Here is a 24,960-nt window from a genome sequence, read left to right as displayed (position 1 = left end):
TTGTTATTATTAGCCAGGTACATAGTCGCTAGGGATTAAACCACAACGCGCGTTAGTGAAGCGTGAGTAGATGAGTGGGATTAGAGTTTTGTGGGCGTGTTAATGCGCCGAGATTATCACTGTTTTACTGCGCTAACAACAAAATCATCGGCAACAACCAACCAAAGCAGGAAGCCCAACTGGCTAAATAGGTGGTTGGTTACTTGTGTTGAGTGTTGATATCAATTCTTGTTAATCGCAATGAAATTTAAGGTGTGATTATAAAAGAAATTGAATTCAAGAAATACACCGATATAAAACGACGCTAGTTTAATCAACTAATCCAGTTTTTTTTTATTGAATTAGCAGACATTCGGTAAAACCATGTATATAATACTTCTATATCAGTACCTTACCTTCCTATCTTCCTAATGTGCAAATTTTCTGTCGATCATTAGGGGTACTCATGAAAGCATATAAACTTATAACGTGTAAAATTATATCCATTTACACATGCTTTTATATGAACGCACCGAGTAACACTCTTGATAAACTTGATTGTTTATCAGCTGTATTATTGCCAAACAAAATTTTTTTGATTGTTATACAAATTAAAAAATGTCAATATTAAGTGAAAAACCAAAACTAAAACGCCTTTACTTGCTGATGTTGGAGATTTCTGATGAAAATACCTGCTGTAATGTCTGCAAGGTTGCATTCCTTTGAGTTTACCGCGTTTACACAATGAAATGTGCGCGTAAATTTATACAAATTGTGTAAATGATTTTTCATACAAAATTTGACAGTTAGTTTACGCACTAGATAAATTTATACGTCTACACACTTTATAAGGCATTTATACGGTTACATGAGTTCCCCTATTATTTGCTGAAACTGTGCAAATGTATGTTCTGCGCATGCCCGGCTTTGTTAGTGTTAGTAAATTGTAGTAGCGTGTGTAAAAAAAGTATTAAAGGGGTTCAACGGGTCACTATCCCCTTTAGCCAACTTCTGCATACTAATTGTTATAAAATCTCAGTTTAGTCGATTAAACAATGAAAAGGCCAACAAATACAATACAAGGCTTGATGTATTTATTATTTAAACATGGGCTTCAGCCATAAAAAGTACATTACTTACATAAATAGTAAAAAAAAAAAAACAAGGCGAAGAATTCATATTTTTGAAATGAAAAAAATTCAAATATACATGCATAAAAATATACTTATACATACATTCCTACAAGCATTTCTTTAAACGTTTTTAAAAAAAATTTAAAGTGAATTAGCTTGAACAAGCGATATATAAACGTTTTCAAAATTTTACTTATTTTGAGTTTTTTAATGAAGTAAATTTTTGATAAAGTAAACAAAATATGAGTACTGGGCTGGCTGCTATTGGTGTTGAAATAATATCAATTTTGTAAATTTTTTTCTAACATACTCTTTTTCGTCCGCGCTTTTTTCGTTTCAAAAAACAAACGAAGCTAAGGGCTCATTTATATACGTATATCTGCGAATTCAGCACAAATCGGTAATGCTATTCTGCGGAGTTCTTAAAACAATAAAAATTTTATAATACTAATGGAAAGCAAAAGCTTAATTTTTCATTTGGAGAACGAAATAGCCTAATGTACAGTATTGATAGAAGCAAGACGGTTTGTTGAAATATACATATATTTAGGCCCCTTTTTTACAAAATTCAAACGACAACCTTGAGATTTTGTCTCCTTCTGTCGTTGTATATCTGTACTGTAATGTTTGACAGGCTGCACAGTTCAGTAGTAGCGATATAGAAGTATTACATATATGGGCAAAACTGATTGCATTGTGGTTAATTGAACCGAGTTTGAGTTTTTGTCAAGAGAACAAATTTATTTTGTAATTCTAGCCGAGGAGAAACTCTGGGTCTCAAGTTGTCAATTATCTTAAAATTACAGATTCTCAACTAATTTTTATATTTAAAAGCGGTGTCATTGGTGCCGTTTGTCGTATCGCTGTATTCGTATCCCTAATGTAACCCTATACGATACATTGTTATCGATTAATGGTGCCCTAACCTAAAAATCGTGAGAATTTCACAAAAATGAAGAAAACACAAAAAATTACAAACATATTCCACAAAAAATAAGTCTTCTAGTCATAACGTATCAAAAACAATGACTGAAATCTACAAAAAGTTTTTAAATTCACCAACTCAAATATTTTTAGGTTATGGATATGGCGAAAAACCAAAAACCAATACGGTTACGACCTTAGCGTTACGATATAGAACCAATAATCGATTACATTGATTCCCATAAGGTTGGTCAAATCAGCTGTTATAAGGTTACCGATACGGTTACCGATAACGCACCAATGTCTGCAGCTTAGGAACTTATTTAATTGATAATTTCAGAGAAACCTACGCTCACCGCGCTCACCACTCTGTTCGTATGACCATGGTGTCACAGAAACTATGTCATATCAACAATCTTCACCGTCAATATAATGTTGACGAAAATCTAGTTATTTTAATAGTTTTCACTGGTATTCTTACGGTAACAGTAACAAAATCAAAAACTGTCTTTAACTGACCTGCTGGTCATATAGTGTCAAATGCGTTTTCATTCTTTCACATATGCGAATTCAAAGTCGGCCAGACATATTTGACAGTATTTGTTCAAAACCCAAGCTAAATTTTTGTGTTCATTTGTTTCACAAACCACTTTAATATTTGCCGTTGTTTTACATGCTGTGGCATTATTTATTAAGGGAGCGCCAGTTGGCAAACGAACTTGACAACATGACAGCAAATGAAATTTGTATGTCAAATTTGCCAAACCGTTAGGAAATTGCCATTTTCACTAATTTGTCAATTCAATTTTCAGTATGTAGTCAAAACGGCTAACGCATTTTACGCTGAATGATAAGCCGATTTCACAGATATGACCAAATCTGTGGTCAAATTTGACCTCGTGAAAACAAAGTATACAATATAGCTATGGCTAAGGAAGGTCAGGTAAAGTCCATTGACCTTTATCCATTTGAAGTGGTCATAAGTGCAATTGATCATACGACCATTTGAAGTAGTCATAACTTCAATTGACTTTTGACCGTTGACAGTATGTCACTCCACAGGTTTCGTCACGTACGTCGCTATCTAGGTTACGTTAGGTTGAAATCACCGGGCAATAAAGACCTCACATACACTGAATATGTCCATAGTGTTACCAGAATTTGTCCTCTTGGCAAATACATGACGCTTTCTAGGATCTAGCTTAAGCGCTATCTCGAGATATGGTGATTCAATCGCCCCTAATAGCTGGACAGCGGACAATAGCGCAAGACACGAAGCATGCAGCTCGCACTTCCTACATCTGCTGTAGCGCGGCCTAACTTATAAGCATGTGACACCAGAAGCCAGTGTCCAGTTAGTTAGCAGACCCGACCCCTTCCGTTAATTTTGAACTATCGGTATGCACAAGTATAGTATGTTCTGCCATTTCTGCATCCTGGCGCCAACCTTCCGGCTCAATTTTGATCCCAATATCTCTTTTTAGCGGACAATTTTCTTTAGTAGGTCATGAAAAAACCCTTAAAAATCATAGTCGAAAAAAACCGCGATATCCCCCATATGCAACATTAGCAAGCATACATTGCCGCGAAGGCTTTCTTCGCTCTCTCTTCCACACAGAGTTTCCACGACAGCTTACTATCTAACCTCCCTATCTATAAAAGATAAAAATGGTTCCCTACACAGCCTAAGCATAGTCTATACGTCGGTTACCAGGAACGCGCCATTATGATTAGTGCAATAATCTGCCTGGCTTGAAACCTTCCGCTATAGTTGAGAGAGTAAGAAAAGGAACAACCAAAACGATACTGTGGGAGACTGGAGATAGGGAAGGGAGTAAGGACGATAGAGGAACGCGAAAAGAAAGAAGCAAAGGAAGATGAAGGTAAATAGTGGGAGACATGAGAGAAAGAAGGGATATAAACGAGTTGGTACATATTTGAAAACCTTCAAGTAAACCCACGTCGCAGGGCAAAGCTTTTGAGTCTGCTCAATAGGCTAGAAATTATTTATTTGGCAGGACAGGGTTTGCCGGGTCAGCTAGAGGGTATTACAAATGTTGGAAAATATACTGAAAAAAACGAACAAAGAACGCATTTGTATATCATAAAGTTTCTCCATTTAGTTGAGTCATCGAATTGTAAGAATTCTCAATTTCCTTTCTTTACAACATTTGTAAAAAACAAAAGCAACAATTTAACAGCAGTTGGCATTTTCAATTAATAACAAATCAAGCATTAAAATTGAATTAGATGCAAATATCTCTTCTTTTTAAATATTGCAGGATAAGCAAAGGCTAAAACAGAAGACGTACAACAATCTTTGAAACTTTCGTACTTACAACAAGAACACAACACAAATAGCTAACCAAACTAAAAGTGCAAGCGACTAAGCGACTAATTTACGAATTATGGCTAAAAGGCATTTGCCAAGTTTCTCCGCACGCACTAATACACACATACACATGCACAAAGCAAACAAGCCAAATGGCAATATTTTGTTAGAAAGCATATACAAAAGGCTTAATTATAAGAAAACATTGGTAATCTGAAAACAGTTGGCGTGGTGAAGGGTAAATGGTGGTGGCGTATAAGAGAGTGGTAATTATAATAGAAAACCAGGGATGCACCTTAACGTTAAGCTAATCGTTTATCAAAAAATTTCCACCGTTTCCGTTGAAACACTTCGAAATATTATCGATAAAGAAATTATCAAGATAAATTGTATCTCGTTTTTAACCGAAACCAAAAGCTTTCGTTAACGTTAAAAACGTTAACGAAAACGTGATACTTTATGTTTGAATTGTGCTGGCAATGCTATAGCCATGGTGAAGCCGTAAGGTGGCAATAACGAGCGCACATACACACACAAACTCTATGTAATTTGTTTGTGTAATTCGTTGGTGGTAATGTCAAAAATACTCTGAGAAATGTTCGTACTGTCAAAATTCATGAGAAAAGTTGCAATCAGCTTGGATAATGCTTTCACCTTTAATGACTCCGCCATCAATCAGCTTTGCCAGCATAGTTTGAAATTAATAATCAACATAAACGATTTGATTTCGTTTTGATATGGCAGAAAACGAAACGAAATCATTTCGTTAATTTGACGATCTTAACGTTAATAAACGAAACGAAATGACTTCGTTTCGTTTATTAACGTTGATTATCGTAACGAAATGATATCGTTTCGTTGGTTAAGCATGCCTGTAGAAAACTGTTAAGGAAAACATAAATGATTACAGCCAACGATTTAGCAAAGAAAACTATAAGTTTTTGGTGGGCCGGCAATCCAGACTTGTTATTTTGCTGTAATGAAGAAATGTATAAAACAAACGACAATACAAATTGCATCGTTCACTGATTTCTGGCAAATTGGAAAGAGTTGCCGCAACTTATTGATTACTCTATTTGTAATATGAATAAAGTAAGAAAAGCTAAGCTCAGTTGAAACCGTTCATTATATACTCAGTAGTAAGCTGTGTTACTCTTTCTTTGCTGGTCGCCTTGTGGTCAAGGGAGATCCAACTTGAAGGAAAGCTTCATATTTTGCATAGTTCGGGAGGCATGTGTGTGGGGAGAAATCACTCGGTCGGAAGGTGGAGACTGCCGCACCCGCAGTAGTGTTAGTCAAGGTTGGAGTTGGTGGGGTGACATAAAGTCAATGGACAATTGACGTTATCACCATTTAAATATTCATAAGATCAATTGGCCTTATAACAACTTATGATCTTTTTTAATTTGACTTTATGTCCATATATGAATGCTTGACCTCATGACCATTTCGGGAAAAAGGCCATTATGTAGTTTTTGTTGTAGCGATTAGGATATTCCCCGAAGGCCTTGGGGAGTGTTATAGATGTTGATGGTCCTTTGCCGAATGCAGATCCGGTACGTTCCGGTAACAAGCACCATAAGGGTACTAGCCCGACCATCTCGGGAATGATTTGGTATGACCACATGCAACCTTCTAAGCCATACCGCCTCCTACTCCCTACATCCATCAGGAGTTCGGGATTGCCAGAGCCTCGGCTGTTAATGAAACAGGATTGGCCACGGGTAGGAAAGGTTGACAATTGGGTGGGAGAAGCTATATATTGCGCTGGCAACCCCTTGAATCAATTTGATATTTTAGCCGCCTCTTACGACAGGCATACCTACCGCGGGTATATTCTAAGCCCCCTTTTAAAGCCATTTTAATATACATTGATTTAAGGTCAGCTTAAATACGAAGAGATTCCACAGGATGGGTTCGAGTTAAGTTGAATATATTGTTATTTCCAAGGATAATGGCCCAGCTTTCAATTTGTTTTTGCATTGTAATAAACCAGAGTTGTAAAAAATTAGCGTCGCAGTTTCTAATTTTTTAGTTGAATAGGTTCTTCTTACCCCTGAGAGATCATCTTTGAGTAATTTTTTTATCAAATTTTTCTTTTTGTAATGGGACCAAAATATAGGAAAAAGAATGCCGTATCCGACACTTTTTGATAACAAAAAAGTCCTCTTCTCATTCGAATTAACGAGAGTATAGCGAAAATAATGAACCGTAACTGTAATTCATCAGTTGTTAAGATTTCAATACGTGACTATTTGAAAAAAAAAGAGTTGCCTTTATGACCATTTCGGAAAACAGGGTGGTCATAATGTCAATATGAGTGACATTGTAACCATTTGAAATTTGACGGTATGAAATGGCCGCAAGTTAAATTGAGGCTATTTGAAATGGTCAATAGGTCAATTGAAGTTATGGCCGTTGACCTTATGTCACCCTCCTTAGAGGTACCCATGCCGTGCTGAATGCAAAGCTGGCTACGAACGGTCTCATTTGCTGATCGGGCAATATCGGCTGTTTTAAGAGTTTAAGCGTGGCATGCCGGCTCTAACGGCGCAGATCAACACTGTGCGGCTCACTTGTTGGTCCAATATATGTAAGGATACGAACAAATGATACGATGTCCAGAGGCCAAATATTCTAGTAACAGGATACATTATTATTCTACATAAAGTCGCCAAAATAGGATAGGGTGAAGTACGAAACTGTCTTCAAAGGTTCTGAAACTATCGTCGCAACTAAGCCCGCATCACAGTCACTTAAATAACTGCAGCAACGACTACAGCAGTCGACGAAGGAAACTCTCTCACAGGAAGTGAATGAACGCAGTGTCAAGACGGCCAGGCTCAGTAAGCAAGAGGAGCTCAACCTTAATGTATGTGTAAGTGCGTTATAAGGTAAGCTGGTAACTTGTATACTCGTTAGAAATATTTTAAACACTTCCATTTTACCTAGTTTCAGTATTTACGACGTTGCTGTGAACATAGTGGAGTCACAAAAATGTCAAAGCGTAGCGATCGCCTCTGCGTAAATAGCTCACAATCGGCACACATCCTCCTCGGAGGTGTAAACAACTGACTAAAGGAATAGCCAGCAAGAGAAGCTTCTAATTAGCTGTGAATCGAACGCCAGCCATGCGTTTTGGGACCGCAGTGAGAAAAATGAGCAATGAGATTTAATATTATCAAATAATTCAATCAATAAATATAATTTAATCAATTCTTCTACTTTTATCTCTCCGATCTCAGATAATTTTGCGGATTGCGGGAGGGTTCTGTCGTGTCAACGTATGATCATTATACCCAGCTGTACTTGTACATAGGGTATTATAACATTGATTGGATAACGGTTGGTTGTACAGGTATAAAGGAATCGAGATAGATATAGACTTCCATATATTAAAATATTTAGTATCGAAAAAAATTTTATTGAGCCATGTCCGTCCGTCCGTCATCTACCCGTTAACACGATAACTTGAGTAAATATTGAGATATCTTCACCAAATTTGGTGCACGAGCTTACCTGGACCCAGCATAGATTGGTATTGAAAATGAGCGAAATCGGATGATAACCACGCCCACATTTTATATGTATAACATTTTGGAAAACACATAAAACCTGATTATTTAGTAAATAATGGACCTAGAAAAAAATGTTTAAAATGGGCGTGGCACCGCCCACTTGTGATAAAATTAATTTTAAAAATATTATTAATCCTAAATCAAAAATCGTTAAGCCTATCGTAACAAAATTCGGCAGAGAAGTTGACTTTACTATAAGGAATGCTTTGAAGAAAAATTAACGAAATCGGTTAAGGACCACGCCTACTTTTATATGAAAGATTTTTAAAAGGGTCGTGGACGAATAAAGTAAGCTATATCTTTGCAACAAAGAGCTTTATATCAATGGTATTTCATTTCCCAAGTGGATTTATAACAATAAATAGGAAAAATTTCAAATTTTAAAAAATGGGCGTGGCACCGCCCCTTTTATGACTTAGCAATTTTCTATATTTCGGGAGCCATAACTCGAAGAAAAATTAGTTCAGAATAGAGCCACATGTATATGTAATACATGCGCAGCCATGTAACACTATTAAGCAAACAAAACAAACAACAACAGCATTTCATGTGTACTGCTGGGTATGTAATGTTCGGTTTCACGCGAACTTAGACTTCCTTACTTGTTTTTAATATGCAGCGGCAAAGGGAGATTAATATATTTTATGGGAATTAAAAAATACATCTTGAAGCTTATTTGGTAAGTTAGTCAGTGGTAAGCGCTATAGAAACAACACTCTCATTCAATCTACAGGTAGCATCTCTAGGAGCATTCCTCCATAGCGGAATAAAAACTTAAGCGACTTAAGGTCAAATTTGCTAGATCACAGTTTTATCTTTCAGACGAAAACTGCAGTGAAGATAGCTGCAAAACTTCTGGAGGAAGCGAGCGTGAGCTATAGTTGCGTCGTTATATATATTGATAATCAGTCCGTTACGGCAAAAAACTTACAGAGTACTTCATCAAGAAGTGTCGTGGTATGCAAAGAAGCATTGGAAGAACTTCGCTCAGCCCGGACCATAAATCTGTACGCCAGACAAAACGGATAGAAAGCAACGAAAAGGCCGATGAGTTGGCAAAAGGGGGCGCAGCACTTCATGAATCGACAGTTAGAATCCCCTTGAGACACAGGAGTTCATATGATCCATAAGAGAGGACTTGGGCCTTACTTGGTAACTTAACAATGCTATGCAAATAAAGTGCTCCCTTACGTAGATACAAATATTATTCCTAACAAGCAACGCATATAGACCTTGCTGGCAACGTAGTCATTCAATGAACGCCGCAGTTTGGCAACCCATAAGGCTCATCAGCGATGTTATGATACGTCAATCCTATGCTAAAGGAAGTGGGATAGAAAACAAAAGGATTGCATGTAGTTTATGAGGTAGTATTGAGGCATTTAACCTATGTCACTATAATTCAAACGGCGCGTCGTTTAAAGCATTTAGGCGGTGTATAGAGCGGATGACGCGTGGCGAGGTTAAAAACGTGGGACTACGATAAGAAAACATGATTTTACGACATGAACAATGGCAAGTTGCAAAGAATATTTAAGTATGTTTGTTATTATTCCTATACTTGCAAGGGCATATATATATATACATATATATTTATGTTTATAGTTAAAAGGGTAACTAAATTGTTTTGACACAACGCTTTTGGTGGTAGGGCAGGAAGGTAAAAGTTGCACATAAACGGCAGAACAAGTTGGTGTTATGAATAATTAAATATTTGACAGAAATGCAACCTTAAATTTAACGATAGAGATATGTATGTGGTTATGAAAGAAATTTAGTGAGGGTAGCTGACATTAAATTTAAGTATAATGTTAAAGTTACCAAAGCCTTTGAAAGACTCGGGAAAATTAAATTCGCGCATCATGCGCGTGAGTACCAAGTCCTCCTTAAGTTCGATGTGTAAGCATTGACCAATGTTTTTAAGTTAACTTAAGCTCGTCCAGGGGATGCAGGTAAACTACAATAGAGCTAACTTTACCTGAAACAAATATTTTGGGTTTCATAAGTAGAGCTTCGTCGCCTTTGTATCGGTAATAACAGATACCAACCTATATTGCAGTTTCATCGGTGTCTGTTTCACAACAAATTCATGGGTCGTCGATAACAAGGAAAGGCGAGGATACAAGCGCGGTGCTGCGAAGTGTTGAAGATCATGTATCTTAGCCAAGCACCATTATGACCACATTGCCTTCTAGGCTATACTGCACCTACCTCCACACCGCAGTTCTATGAGGAACTTGCGGTAGTCAGAGCATCGCCTTCAAAATATGTGTATGATATTGTAACGAATTTAGTGCAATTCCCCTTATTTGCAATCTTCTACAAACGTTCGTATCGCTAAACTGTTGAATAAATAAATCCAATATTTAATAATGCAAAATGGCCTTTATTAAGGTACTTCACAATAACACTGATAATTCACAACCAATAGCTTGCTTAAATGAAACTGATTGTCGCACCTCTACTGTTGCAGCCTTTTAAACTCTGTGATTTCTCGTTGCATCTTCTAGGCGCTTCCATTTCCAGAATCTACTAGTTGGTTATCTGCTATAAATTTCTCAGCTATAAATACAGATGTACAATTTTTATAACTTCTCTCATAGCTCATGCGCGTATATTTGTGAGTAATACTTGCACAACTATTGCATACTTTCAGGAGTATCTCAGATATATGCATGTTGTTGTGCGTTGCTTCTCCGCTGCGTGTACGTACATGTGTGTAGATACAATGATTAATTTGGTTATGTGCATACAAATCACTACTTAGCATCGGCTTATCATCGCATATCAACTAAGAAGTCCACTCCCAATATGACTTCATCAACAATCTCCGCCACAATGAATTTGTGTAGAACCATGACCCTTCCAATTAATAACTCACGTACCACTTCTCCTTGGACTTGGTTATACTCGCCAGTGACCGTACGCAACCTTGCTCGGTTTTACTCTCCTGTTGACCAAGTCAGATCGGATTAAGGAATGAGATGCGCCCGTATCTACAGTCAGTACACGCTCTTTGCCATCCAGCTTTCCTTTGACGGCAAAACTGCTCGATTTCCTTCCAATTTGCAACACAAATATCACAGGACAGGATAGCTGGGGTAAGTTTTCGTTCTTTACATCTGACACGCTCTTGCTCTTCTCCTACAGCTTTGCGTTTACGGCCAGCCACATTGTTGGAACTATTAGGACCAAGATCGCAATGACGTACAATGTGACCGGGCTTCCCGCATTTGATAACACTTTCACTCCGCTTTTGCGATCCTTTCAGCGCCTCCAATATTGCGTCTACCCACTCTGGCCTTTTTACTTCCACACGGCGTGCTTTGAAAACTGGCTTACACAGAAGCGACGCTGTTTCCTGAATCAGAGCTTGTGACACCGTTTCTGCGAATGTTGGCTTTGGGTTTGCGTAGGTAGCTCGCTTTGTTTCGACGTCCCGTATGCCATTTTTAAAACTCTGAATTTTTACCCTCTCGGTGTAATCCACGAGTGCGTCCGCATTTGCCAAATGAGCCAACCTCTCAACATCTGGAGCAAACTCTTGCAAAGTCTCATTAGCTTTTTGGTAACGGTTTTTCAATTCTATTTGATATATCTATCTCCTGTGTTCGCTTCCGTACCTTCGTTCTACAGCAGCCATCAATACGTCATAACTGTTCCGTTCGTGCTCTGAAATAGTCTGTAAAATTTCGGCAGCTGGTCCTTTCAATTCTACGAAGAGTGCAGCAACTTTATCTTCCACATTCCAGTTGTTCACTGCTGCGGTCTTCTCAAACTGTAGCTTAAAGACCTGGAAAGGAACAGAACTGTCAAAGGAAGGTGTTTTTACCTTTGGATTACTCGTTGAAACTGCTGGGCGATTTAGTTGCTACTGCTCGATACGTCCTCTCAAAGCATCCACCTCGGCCTCGATTTTTTCCTCAAACTGTAAAATTTTTGTATCCTGGGCCTCCAGCTTCGATGTTACCCTTATCTCCTGTGCCTCCAGCTGCAAGGATATGCGGGCCTGCTGTGCTTTTAACTGCTTAGCCAACTGAGATGTCATATATGTCTTTTGCTCTTCCAGTTGGGATGCCATATATGGTTTCTGCTCTTCCATTTGGGATGACATATTTGGGGATATTTGTGATGACAATTCTGTTATACGCATTTCTTGCGACTCCAGTTGAGATGCAATTTGCGACGACATTGATGTTACTGTCGATGTTTGTGCAGATATTGCAGCCAATATCATGTTCAAGTCTGTGCTGGTAACTGTCTGCGATGTTTCATTTTTCTCCCCCAATTTTGTTGTCTCATCGCCATCAAGATGAAAGACATACTCTTCCACGTCAATTCCTTCTAAATCCATTGCCAGTCGTAGTCGTTCCTGAAGTTCTAGTTTAATGCCGGTTTTTTCAATCCACGGCTCTTCAACTCCTTCTTCAGTTGCTGGATCTTCAATTCACTTAACTTTGCCATGTCCAAGTTGTGTCCAAGTTGTATTCGAAATCTCCAGAATTTATTCAACCATTCCTCTTCTGACACCAATTGTAACGAATTTAGTGCAATTCCCCTTATTTGCAATCTTCTACTAACGTTCGTATCGCTAAACTGTTGAATAAATAACCCCAATATTTAATAATGCAAAATGGTCTTTATTAAGGTACTTCACAATAACACTGATACTTCACAACCAGTAGCTTGCTTAAGTGAAACTGATTGTCGCGCCTCTACTGTTGCGACCTTTTATACTCTGTGATTTCTCGTTGCATCTTCCAGGCGCTTCCATTTCCAGAATCTACTAGTTGGTTATCTGCTATAAATTTCTCAGCTATAACTACAGATGCACAATTTTTATAGCTTCTCTATAGCTCATGCGCGTGTATTTGTGAGTAATACTTGCAAAACTATTGCATACTTTCAGGAGTATCTCAGATATATGCATGTTGTTGTGCGTTGCTTCTCCGCTGCGTGTACGTGCATATGTGTATGATTAATTTGGTTATGTGCAAACAAGTCACTGCTTAGCATCGGCTTAGAGATGATAGTACCCCTTAGTGTTGCTAATATTCGTAACAATATATATGTGTATGATATATATGTGTACGCGTGGCGTAGGTGAGGTTGACAATTGAGTTGCGGAAGCTATGTTTTGCGCTTATTAACCCCTTGAATTCCAGCTATTAAGAGTGCTACCGCTAACAGGTTTGGAATCACTAAGTGGCATAGGTACTCGAAAGCTTCTAGTATTTGCGTGTTTGGCTGATAGGGTTTTTCGGTATGGTCATTCAACAAACTTCTGGTAACACTTTTTTCGATATTAAATCGATAGCTTTTCGATAACTTTTCGATAACCTTTTGACATATTTTGATAACAAATCAATAACTTTTAATAAAAATTTATAACGAACCGATAACTCTCCGACATAAATTGCATAAAACGCTCATAACCAGCCTTTTCCTTTCCTTTTCTTTCCGTTCCTTTCCTTTTATTTAATTTCTCAACTAAGTATATAAATTGTTTTATATGATGTCCGCACGGCCCTGTCAAGCGTATTGTGCGAACGATGAATGAACCGTGAATCGGCTGATTTGACCTTATCAATGTTGCTTCAGACCTGGTTAATCTAACATCGACCAGATTTCCACTATGCGCTTAGTCTTGAATAAAACCCGCGGAAAAACAATTGACACACATCACCTCTTCGCCGATTTTAAAACCGTCTTCGACAGCACGAAAATAAGCTCCCTATATGTCGCTATGTCTGCATTCGGTTTCCCCGCAAAGCTTATACAGCAAAATGACGTTGAGCCACACCACCAGCTTAGTCAGAATTGGGAAGGACCTCTCCAAGCCGTTTCAGATTAAACGAGGTTTCATATATGGTGACTCCCTGGCATATGCTGACGACATTGATATGATTTGTCTAAGCACCTGCGCTGCAACTTCTGCTAACTACAAAATGGAAAAAGAAGCAGAAAAGATGGGTTTGATGGTGAATTAGAAGAAAACGAAGTACTTGCTGTCATCAAGCAAAAAGTCAGTGCATTTGCGTCTACGCAACCATGTCGCTGTTGGCAGACTTAATTAGTAATTAGAAATAGTAAAAGCCTTCGTTTATTTATCAACCGACAATTTCCCCAATGAACAAATTCAGCCTTCAAATACAGCGAACACACTCGCCATTAAATGCTACTTTGGACAAAGTGAGCAATTGAAATGTTAAGATCATTCTCGGCAAATGAAAATCATGCTCCACAAGACACTTGTCGTATCCGACCTACTATATGGTGCAGAAACATGTACCATGACAAGATCAGTTGAGGCGGATCTGGGAGTGCTAGAGAAAAAAGTTCTTCGAAAGTTTTATGGACCTCTACGCGTTGGCGAGTACAGAAGGAAATTTAATGTTGAGCTGCACGAGATTCATTCAGATATCAACATAGTCCAGCGAATTAAAAGACGGCGGCTATGCTGGCTATGCCACATAAAGCGAATGAAAGAAATGATGCTCCGGCTGAGAGAGTATTCTTATTGGGACCAGCCACAGCAGAAGAGAAGGGCGCGGCCATCATACGCTAAAAAGATCAGATTCCCCTGGTATTACCAATTGAGCTTGTTGAACGGCCATAAACATTTAAACGGTTAAACGCCATTTAAGTAAGTAAGTGCTTAAGTTACTTGCCCTGGGATTTGAAACAAGGACATACCATATTCTTACCACAGTGGCTGACAAACGGTTTGTCGTTGAAGAATAGAAAGCCATCAACAGAAAAACTACATTAAGCTGTCTTAGCTGAACCGGGATTAGTGCGATATAATGAGGTCACAGGAGCTAACTGTGATGAGGCTCAACGAAAGACGAGGGCAAATTTTAATGTTGGCACTGAAAAGCACATATGTATGATATCAAAATTTATCTTTAGTAACATACGCACATCCATACATATGCAAACATAACACAAATTTTATCACATGAAATTAGTTGTCCTTATCATTAAATATAAACATTAACCCGCTGATATCAATTTATGTCAAAGCAAACATTTACTATCTCCATATGCGCGTGTGTATATATAAATATGTATGGAATTTGAAACTCCCACTAAACCAGCTACAGATACTTGTAATTATCTTAGGTTAGGCCGCATCTACATATGTACATGCGTTGTATTTAGAGATAGGACAATATTTAATACAACAACAGTTAGTAGTACTAGTTGATAAGAAAAAAAAAATGCATTGATTTAATATATTCCAGGCATGTCACACATTCCACTAAATTAGTTTAGTTATGGCAAACAACAACAATGCAATGTGTCTGAGGGTTATTATGAAAAGGGATGATTGGGGCAACTGCCACTTGACTCTCTATGAAACATGTGTCAGCGAATCTTAAATGGAGCTTATGATACTATTAGGCATAACATATGCGGGTCTTAAGAATATGTACTACATTTGCATGAACACTAGGGTGCCTCGAAAAATTGATGTTGTTTCAGCGTAATTATTAAATTTAGTCTGTTTCGAATATGGTATAATAAATATGAATATTTATTTTATTACAAAAATATTTTGCGAAAAACTTAAGCAATGCAATATCAGGACGGACAAGGTTATAACTATTTCTATCACACCTTTCAAATCTTTTCAAAGCCTTTATCCCGGGTGTGGGATTAAAAGCCGCACTAATGCGATCATACATTTATACTTTCGCGCAGAACATATGTATAGTAAAATTACTTAATTACTTCCTTAATTGGCGCTTAACGGTTTAAACGGTTATGTCCTTCCAACAAGGCGCGCCAGTCGTTTCTCTCTCTGCCAACTGGCGCCAATTTCTCACACCAAGGGAGTGTAAATCGTTTTTCACTTGGTCCTTCCAACGAAGTGGGGACCGCCCTCTTCTTTTGCTTTCATAGGCGGGTTTCGATAGGAACGCTTTCCTAGCCGGAGCGTCATCTTTCGTTCGCATAACATGGCATAGCCAGTGCAGCAGCTGCGTTTTGATTCGCTGGACTATGTTGATGTCTGTGTAAAGCTCGTACAGCTCATTGTTTAATCTTCTTCGGTACTCGCCATCGCCAAAGTGTAGAGGTCCATAAATCCTCCGAAGAACTTGCTCTCGAACACTCCTAGAGCCACTTCATCTGATGTTGTCATCCATGCTTCTGCATCATTTAGAATAATGGGTAAGTGATTGGATTGATGGATAAGTGACTTGTAGAGTATGATTTTCGTTTACCGAGAGAGGACTTTACTTTTCAATTGCCTACCTAGTCCAAACTAGCATTTATTGGGAACAGTGATTCTTCGTTGGATTTCAGACCTGATGTTGTTGTTAGTGTTAATTCTGGTTCCCAAATAAACGAAGTCTTTTACTATTTCGAAATACTTTGTTTTATCCTCATTCACCATCAAACCCATCTTTACCGTTTCTTTTTCCAGTTTGGAATAAACAAAACTAGCGGTGCGGCTGTTTAGGCCGATGATATCAATGTCATCATCATATGCCAGTAATTGCACGCTTTTATAGAATATTGTTCCAGAGCGGTTAAGTTCTGCAGCTAGTATAATTTTCTCCAGCATTAAATTAAAGAAATTGCACGATAGGGGGTCACCCTGTTTGAAACCTCGTTTAGTTTCGAACGGCTCGGAGAGTTCATTCCTAATTCTGACTGAGCTGATGGTGTTGCTCAGCGTCATTTTGCACAGCCGTATAAGTTTTGCGGCTAAACCAAATTCAGACATAGCGACATATAGGCAGCTCCTTTTCTTGCTGTCGAAGACGGCTTTAAAATCGACGAAGAGGTGATGTGTGTCGATTGTTTTTTCGTGGATTTTTTCCAAGATACAGTAAAATTGCTTAATAATATTGGTGCATGGCTGCCGTTGAAAGGTTTCAGCTAATGGTAACACGCCGACAAGAAATCGATAACTTTTGGATATCAAATCGATAAGTTTTTGATAACATGATATTTTTTCGATATTGAATCGACAGCCTGGATATCAAATCGCCTTATTGTTCTTGATAACATATCGATTCCTTCTCGATAACAAATTGATATTTTTTCGATGACAAATATTTAGTTTTTTGATGGGATATCGATAGCTTTTCGATAATTAATCTATAAAAAACCAATGACTTGTCGATAAAAATTCGCTTACTCATTGATAAATTTTGTTGTCGATAGCAAGTTTATAGCCCTTCGATATTTTTAATAAGAATAAGAATAATTGGACGTTGTGGCCCAATGACACCAAGCTAATCCTGTTCAATATTTTTTTTTATGATTATTATTTTTTTTTATTTATTAATTTTATAACATCTATTTTTTTTTTTTTTTGTTGGGCCGAGTCATTGATGGGCAGTTGTTTGTCAAGTGTCGAGATCTAAAACTGCTCAGCTACAGAAGAAGCTGGTAAAACTTAAATTAATAGAATATAGAAACAAACATATACAGCATTAACGATTAAGAGAGATAAGGACAATCTTTTTTAAGAAAAAAGGGGGTCCGACATATCAAATGTGTTTGAGTGAGAGTTATAATCTTGGCGCAAAGACCGGTAAGGTTCGTTAAGTTCGAAATTCGTTCTACATTGTTTTAAAAGAAGAGATTTGAAGTGTCTCGTAGTGCGACAGGGAACACCAAAGTTCACTTCCTTCAGAAGAAATGGTCTTGAAAACGATCTATTCAGTAGTTTTGTAATAAATATTACGCCAAGCATTTCTCTGCGACTAGCAAGAGTTGGAGGATTGATAAGTTTTAATCGATTAGTATAAGGTGGAAGATTAAATGAAGAGTCCCATTGAAAATTCCTTAAGGCAAATAGTAAAAACTGTTTTTGTATTGATTCGAGCCTGTCGGTATGGACTTGAAAACGCGGATTCCAGACTATTGAGCCATACTCTAATATCGGTCTAACCAATGTTGTGAAGAGGGGTTTCGTAACGTAGGGGTCACTAAACTCTTTTGACCACCTTTTCACAAATGCTAAGACACCTTTAGCTCTATTGACAGTGACACTTATATGAGTGTTGAAGCTAAGTTTGCAGTTCATGGTAACTCCCAAGTCTACAAAAACTTTAACATTTTCAAGGTTTTGGTTGTTAATTGTGTAAGAAGCTGGTTGTAAACTCCTGCGCGAAAAACACATAAATTTACATTTCTGAAGATTAAGCGGCATGTGGTTCACATTGCACCAAACAGCTAAGCAATTTAACGATAACGAATCGAACACTTGGTTTTACCTCGTCGATAACACACCTATATGCAACTAACAGATAATTTATCGATCCTTATGGATCTAGGGGGTGGGAGGGCGTTAAGGCCTAGAAGGTTTCATGTGCTCATATCAAATCGTTCCCGAGATGGTCGGGCTAGTACCTTAATGGTGCTTGTTACCAGAACGTACCGGATCTGCATCCGGAAAAGGACCATCAACATCGATAATACTCCTCAAGGCTTTCGGGAAATATCCTTATCGCTACAACAACAAATGTATAACACGCCCATATCTCGCTGATAATACGCCTATAACTCATTAATAACGAACCGTTAGCAACGCGATAGCAAATTGATGCCAAATTGTACAGTTTTTTACCGTTTTCGATTTAGTTCTTGTTTTCATTTATTATATAACACGTTTACATTCCGTGAGCAAAGATGTTTACACATCAAAAACCATATTATGGAGGAAATTGTTTTCAAATTAGTCCAGATGCTTGATTCTTGAAAACAATTTCAAACTGTTTCATTGGACGTCTTAAAATACAGTAAAGCAACCTAATGTATATATGGAGACATTCATATAGTCGAAAGCTTCTTTCGCTTGCTCAAATTTACGAACATACATACAAATGTGCATTGTTGTTGAAGCCCTAAAACAAGTGAAGACAAATATAATGGCCCACCTTACCTATGATGTGTATTCATATGCATATTTAGTATATATAAACCTTCATTCAAATACTGAGGTGAAAATATCATGTGGTCAAAAGCCGTTCTAATGAGCACCAGAACTAGATTGCTGTGGTTGCATATGTACCTGGTAATCCCATAATGCGTGCATACATTTCGTGTTTATATTATGCAATTCACGAATTGGAATAGTTTTGAATCGAATTGTAAAAAAAATTTAATTATCCTTAGTCCCAAATGAAGAATTGTTAACCGGAACTGTGAAAACCCTGAAAAAGAGAAACAATAAAAAGAATCGGAATAATTATTTTACTTCGGGAGATTGCGTTTAACGCTTAACCAGAAAAAGCAATTTGGTTTATCATGCAGGGTCACCCCTCTTAACTTAGGCCTGGTCCAATTTGGGACCTTGTACCCCCTAGTAAACAATACCATATCCGTCTTCTCTGTATTGGCTGTCAATCCGACATTATTTGCCAGTTAACTCTCTATCCGTATCTGGATCACGCTTCATTGGAACACGAGGATTGTGAGGTACTCTTCCTGACATTTAATATGCTGGCATAATTTCGAGACTTTTTTGTGGTTATGTTGGGGTCATTCCGAGATTATTTTGTATTTTTTCATGATTGTTTCAGGTACTATTTCCAGATAACTGTGGGAATGTATTAAGGAACACTTTGGGATTATTTGAATGATTATTTCGAATAATTTCGGAAAGATTTCAGGACTATATTGAGATATTTATGGTATAATCTTGGGATCATTCCGGTGCCGTTGTGGCATTATATTATATCGCTTTGTTATCGGCATGTTATTGGTTTGTTATCCTCCTGTTATCGGGTTCTTGTCGACTTGTTACCCATAAAAAACTGCTATGTCAAAGTTGTCGATTTACTCTCGAAAATATTTCGATTGCTAGAGAAGTAACACCGATTTTTTATCGATCATTTTTCGATTTGTTAGCGAAAAATAGGGTTGTCATCGATAGCTATAGAAAAATTATTGATTTGTTATGGAAGTGTTATTGTAAGCCGATAACAAAGAGCAAACCGATAACTCCTCAATAATGGTTGTTGTCGATAACAAACACACTTGTTAACACTTTGATAACAAATCCATAACACGCCGTCTGGATTTCGCTTGGGTTTCTCATCTTTCCAAGCAATACGGGGAATCCCCGCTTAACTCATACAAATAGACAACATTGGTTAATTCGTTGTAGTTCTATAAATAGAACAAAAACTGCAACAATACCAAGTTTCTTTGAAAACCGCCTTACCAACAAGCATAACTTTAACACATAATTACATACGATGTATCTACTGTGTAAAATAATAAAATATGCAAAGAAAGCAATTAATTGGAAAAAACTTTACAACATCTAAGGCATTACGTGGCTGAATGCGTTTGTAACACTTCAACCATCGTAGGAGTGCGAGTTCAAATCCCACTCCTGGGAGAAAAGGCTTTGAAGAGATTTACAGGCATACTCGAAACAGCTGTCGTCTTGTCCGTCCTGATGTCACGTTGTTTAAATTTTTCCCAAATTATTAAATAAATTATAAAAATTAAAAATTGCTTCAAATAAATGTTTTCATACATTTAAAGCAATACGGGCAATCCCCGCTTAACTCATACTTACCTTTCCTTTCCTCTCTCTACTTCCCTTTTTTTTGCCTCTACTTTTCTCTCCTCTCCACTGTTATCGGAATTATTCAACAATTCTGATTTAATTGAATCACAATTATAAACATCAATTTATGTGGACATCCTAAACTCTACTGATGCTTTTGAGGGGTCAACAAGCAGTTAGTTCCCAGATTACTTGTTTAGCTTCAGTGAGACGTATGCTTCAACAAAGTGTAGAAATGTGTTGAGGTTTATTTATTTATTTATTTAATAGTCTACAAATTGAACAATTTAAACAGAATAAATAGCAAATAGCAGTACATTTACAAATAGTGTGTCTTATACAAAACGAATGTGCAGTGTAAAACATTAAGTAAACCATCCTAAGAGTTATAGTTACATATTTGATATTAAGAGGTGACATGTGTAATTATATGCGCGATAATTTAAATAAATTACCGCTGTATTGAGAATTCCCCATAGAGCAAGTGCAATGAGGAGAGTAAGCTTGCTCCTCTTGAGTTATGTCATGTAATGTTTACTTGTGTTATGTTTAGCTTTGTTATATTTACAAACATAATTTTTGTTATATGAAATTATCACTTGGCGACCCTACATACATATTAACAGTTGGCAACCACTAAAGAGATATTACCATTTGGTCCACGAAGCGAGTTGTATTCGAGTCGTCGGAGAAGCAATATATACGAACGTTTAGAATTATCGAATTAAATATTAAGTTTACATAAACTCAAAGAAGATATTACTTTTATTATATTTCCAACCATTTAATTTCAATTAAATGTATTAATTAACTCTAATCGTGTATATTTCGATATTGGTCTCGGAGTGCCAATAAAGTAAGTACAAGCCATCCATTGACAACATTATGGGATGTTCTTTATGTTATGCTTTAATGTTGTAATGTTGTTGTTGTTGTTGTTGCGTCGTGCTTCGCCCCATCCAATAGGTGCGACTGATCACAAATTGTAATCAACGTCCTCTAACGGGAGTCCAAGAAAACTTGCTGTTTCAACAGCGGTGGACCATAGTGGGAGGGGTGTTAGAGGCGTTGGTTCCACATTATAATTGAAGAGATGGTTGGTGTAATATGGGGACACATTACAGGCAGGGCATACATCTTGTATTTCGGGGTTGATTCTGGATAGGTAAGAGTTTAACTTGTTAAAGTATCCAGATGGAAGTTGAGCTAGAGTGACGCGCGTTTTCCTAGGAAGAGTGCATTCCTCTTCTGTTAGTTCTGGGTATTTTTCTTTAAGTACTGGATTCGCCGGGCAATTCCTGGCATAGAGGTCCGACGGGTGTTTGTGGAAAACACTGAGGACCTGCTTGTGACGTCGAAACCGTCTTTTTGTTAAGTAGTTTATGGCCTAGTGTGGTTTGGCTCAATTGTGACTCAGGCACACACATGGTTGTTTACGCACTCATATCTTTTTTCGATAATTTACTAAAAAGGAACGTTTTAGTAATTAGTTTTTACATAGTAAAGGCAGTTGATAGTTTTGTTAGCAGAATGACAAGTCCAACCCAAAATCCAAATCTACTTTTAAGTTATGAGGGACATTTGTCTTTTGCAAAGAAAATTGCAAATAAACAAATAAACTTAGAAAAACACATGGCGTTATGAATAATTTAGTGATTTGTGTGGTTACTACTTTTTATCGAGAGTCAAGCAGACGGGTTGCTGAAATTGACCGAAATCAGTGTCAATGTTCATATATCCCAAAAAAAAAACACACACACATACACATACAGATACAATAAAATATATGTATTCTTAATTTGTTTGTACTTCTTTGAGCTAACTGCAAAAGCAACAACAATAACTTGAAAATATGTTTTTCTTAACCACAACACGTTTCGTGCTACCTTCAAAGCCTTTGAGGTATCTGCCCGCTAACCATTTTTTTTGGTATGAGCGCTAACCAAAGTTAATAATGTCGTTAAGATGTTGATATAATTTGAAAATAAGTTCCTAAATTAAGATTTTCTCATGGCATACTTTCATACACACTTTCATAAACAACAAAAAATCGTATTTAACACATTTTACAAATTTGTATCATTACAATGCTGTTGCTGTTTTTGTTTTGCTCGTACGCCGAAGGTGCTCCACGTGGTATGAGTGATGGTCTAATTCATACATACATTTATCTTCATTCTTCCTCTTCTTACGATTTTAAAACTTGGAAAATTAATGCTAATTTCTTTAGCCACAATGCAGCGTCGTTGTATAATGAAACATTTGCATAATTTTGTTAAGAATAAAATTTGGTAATTAAACTACGAAATGTAACAAAGATCTATGCAAGCTTCATGTCATTTTGCCTAATTTTCTATGTGATTTTACGGTTTTCTTTTTCACGTAGTACATAAATACTTATTATAACATCTTGTTGTACAGTTACACTTAGCATTATTGTTGTTAGCAAAAAAGGTGATAGCACTTTTTGCCGTCGGTCAAGGCTTAACTTTAATTAAGAGACAAGTTAATTTTCTTGTCCTTTTTGTGTGGACGGCGTGTCGTTGTCTTTATTGCGAGCTACAACTTCATATTCTTAATTTTCGAAGGCTTTGTTTTATTGTTATGCATTTAGTTCTTGTTGTAATATGTAGCGAGATGAGAGAGGGGATACAATTGAGAGAAACGTTCGTTTGTCCAAATGGAAGACTAGCTCGTTTCATTATTCACTTGTTGTTGTTGTTGTAGCGATAAGGACACTCCCCGAAGGCCTTGGGTTAATGAAACAGGATTCGCCATGGGTAGGCGAAGTTGACAATTGGGTTGGACAAGCTGTATATTGCGATGGCAACCCCTTGAATCTATTTGGTATTTTAGTCGCCTCTTATGACAGACGTACCCGACCGCGGCTATATTCTAAGCCCCCTAACCCGCAGGGGGGTCGTTATTTACTTCGAGGCGCCCTGTTGAGAGCATATATATCGCACGCAACTGTTGTGCTAGACAGCTCCTTCTAAGCTTCGTGTGATAACAAATACCATAAAGAAGGCCAAAATTCTCTGGTAAACACTTTCTGCTAGCGAGACTACGAAACAAGTTTGACACTCCTGTGATAAAGAACGCAAAAACACACTTTTAATCCGAAATAAGTCGAGGTTATCCTGATAAAGCTTTTTAGTGGATTACTGTCTTAGCTGCAGATGTTTTGAGGAGAAAAGAGAGCAGCATTTGCTTCGCCATTATCTGTTACTAAGTAGAAGGGGGTTAGCTACATTCAACCGGTTCCAAATGTTGTTAGGGTAGTATCCAAACTCAAAATAATGGTAGGTTAGGTTAGGTTGAACTGGCCAGTCCATGAGGACCTCACATAGACCGAATGAGTCTGTAGTATTTCCAGAAGTTTATTTTAACGACCGAACTGAAAACCCCTATCAAAAACCAGGACCTATGTTATAAAATAACTCCGGCCTCTTGGCAAATACTAGAAGCCTTCTAGGGCTTAAGCCACTTGATGCTTCTATATCTGACAGCTGTATCACTCCTAATAGCTGGAGTCTTAGCCTGGCAAGCGCAGGGCATGAGCAAAAAACGTGCTCGATCGTTTCCTCCTCCAATCCGCACTTCCTACATCCGCTATCACTGACATTATTTAAAGGCATGCGACACCAGAAGGCAGTGCCCAGTCTAGAGTGATCGACCCGGTTTATACGAACCGGTTTCTTCAAAATTTTTTGGTCGATCTTTTTTTATCCTAAAATTTCGAATATCAAATAAGCGGGTTTTTTCTTCGGTTAACCGGTTTTTCAGAAGGACTATAAAGGCCTTTGAAAGTTTATCGAAATGCGGTAACATGTTAAATTTTTATCGAGTTTTGGAGCACTGTCCATTGGAACGCGGGGTAATTGTATTATCATCTTGTTTTTATTGAAGCGGCAACCACAATATATATATGTATGAGCTGATGTGTTTGTATGGTAGCACCGAAGAACAGCAGTTTTAATCGTTTGTAATACGTTTTTTGGAAAAATAAAGCAAAGTAAAATATTTTGGGAGATTTTGTATATATTGCCAACTGTCAGAAACGTAGAGAAAATCTTGAAAATATTTATAACGCATTACTGACAATAAGTCTTACTAGCACATTGAGTGAAAGAGCATTTTCTGTCTCAAGTTTTATAAAGACTAAGGAAAAGAATAGATTGAGCCCGAAACATTAAAACTGTATTTTACTTTTAAAAGATTACTTTAATCGCAATAAGTAAAGTCTTCACATATGAGGACTTTTTGTTACCATAAATGAATATTATACTGTGAGATGAAATAAGACTTAATATTCTTTTGTTTATAACTGTATTAAATACACATTGAATTTGTTTTGTTTTTAATAAACGATTAACCTATTGGTATGTTAAACTTTTATTTTTAACTGAACGGAAATTTTACTAATTTGGGCAAGTACTAAAAACCGGTTTATCCGGTTTTCCCCGGGTT

Source organism: Eurosta solidaginis, chromosome 1 (genome assembly GCF_040869045.1).
Source record: "Eurosta solidaginis isolate ZX-2024a chromosome 1, ASM4086904v1, whole genome shotgun sequence".
Classification (NCBI taxonomy): Eukaryota; Metazoa; Arthropoda; class Insecta; order Diptera; family Tephritidae; genus Eurosta; species Eurosta solidaginis.
Note: the sequence above shows the minus strand (reverse complement) of the source record.